This window comes from Conger conger, chromosome 4 (assembly GCF_963514075.1).
Source record: "Conger conger chromosome 4, fConCon1.1, whole genome shotgun sequence".
NCBI lineage: Eukaryota > Metazoa > Chordata > Actinopteri > Anguilliformes > Congridae > Conger > Conger conger.
The window spans coordinates 62,922,573-62,924,747 of NC_083763.1; positions in this window are offsets into that span (position 1 = coordinate 62,922,573).

Genomic DNA, 2,175 nt, shown 5'->3' on the forward strand with positions numbered 1-2,175 from the left:
GTCACTTAGATCAAAATTTTCCCCCCATTCTGATGGTTGATGTGAATATTAACTGAAGCTCCTGACCTGTATCTGCTCGATTTTTATACATTGCACTGCTGCAGCACAATTGGTTGATTAGATAATCACATGAATGTAGGTGCACAAGTGTTCCTAATAGTGCTCAGAGTATATTATCTGTGTTGTTTATTATATACAGGCATTTTCCTCCATTTTGATTAAAGATGTCAATAATTCTGGAGCCCAATGTAGATATACCATACAGTTTGTTATAACTATACAGATAGTTTGTTTAACCAATTTTAACCAAGGTGCGTTTGAAAAATGGATGTCTGGAAGTGATAATGACACCTAGTCTATTCCCATGGCATTTATCATGGGGGCAGTGAACAAGTACAAATGAAAAGTAAACAGTGTCGCTAGTTTAATGACCCATTTGATGAAATACTTGGCAGTTTAATAGTAATAGATATCAGCAAACCTCCCTGCAGATGCCTTATTTAAAGTTCCATATTGAGGATATTGATGTCACATGTTCAGTCAGGTGTACAATGACTAAACCACAGCTGGGTGAGGATGATATGGGGACACAATAGCCTGGAAAATGTTTGTTTACATTGGGAGTTAGAGCACAGTGGAACAGGTGCACATGCAAGGAGATTAGCTAAGACAACAGATTACATGTACAATATGTGACCATGGATGATGAATCGCAAATTAGCAAATGGGTAAGGCCACCACCATGTTGAATAGATTTTATATTTTCCATTAAACATGATGCCAATAGATAATTGTATGTACAAAGAACATGATTTTTAATGAACTAACAATAATGCCTGAACAGGTACTCAAGCCTACATGAAACACAATTCAATTCAGACTTCAGCAAGTTTGAAATCTTGCTTGAAAAATGCACTGCTACAAGAGTTTTCAGGACACATTATTATTTATTCATGTGACTTTAGCCAAGCAGAAAAAAAGGTTTCCTGCATTGCTTTTTAGTCCGAAAAAAAGACAGAATGTGCTGTGGTTTGCTGGCAGTAAGTGGCATTTGACTGTGGTCTGAGGGAGGAAGCACTCTGTGCGGTATGTAGAATGGAAGTGCTGGATGAGAACACAGATAAGAGCTTAGATACAGATGCCAGATGTTCCTGGCTTTTTAACTTGCTTTGTACTTGCAGGTACAGTGGTTCATGTATTCCAATGTACTCCTTTAAGGCTTTGAGTGGACAATGCTGGACAAGTGGAAGAACATTTCCAGATTCAACTGGAAAGATTTCAATATATTTGATGTAGATGACCTTATTAATACTGAGTGAGCATGTCCAGTGTATACAGATACTTCTTTTGTACTTCTACCGGATGAACAATTTCATACATTCAACATTCCGCAGTAGCACTATTCTGTAGTGCATCCCATGAATAGTACAGGAGTTTATCTGTATGCGATTAACTTGGCTATATGCTGCTTCAAGAGAATGCTAAAAAATAACTTGTCTAGTGAATATGTTTGTCTTTACTTCTTGTCTACTGATGTTCATATGAATGTTGGTTCATTTATGATGAGATAGTGCCTTTTTTATATAAAGGACAAGTATGTCCACATATGACTGGTTTAAATAAGGGTAGCTGCTTTCATAGAAAGATGGGTTATCTGCACCATTATGCTTTATGCCCCAGTCCAAACTGGGTACAAGACAACTTTGTGACCCTTGTATTTTAATGTACAGTAACTCAATTTATGTCACAATGTCTAGTAGCCAGAGAAGCTCCAGAACACTATTCCTTATTGAGAATGATCATCCTATTATTCAGGAAGATCATACAGATACTCTAATCTAGGGAGCAAAAAGGAAGTATCATTGAACACTTGAAGCATGCTTCTACAATGTCCAGAAATATATCATCATTCTCCTCGGTGTTTGGAGTGCCAATCAGTTCAGCTCCAAACAATTGAGTACAATCCCTTGTGTATATGTAGGATTTTGTTAATTATATTCTGTGGCAGACTCCTGTGCCAAATTACAGCAATTTACGTTTTGCATTTCAATCTTCTGTGAGCCACAGTCTAATCCCACTGCCCCCGACTAAAAGCCATTGTAATTGGATACCTAGGACTTGTTTGTACAGTATATAAACTCCCTCATATCATGTGTAAGTACAGTACACTCAAAT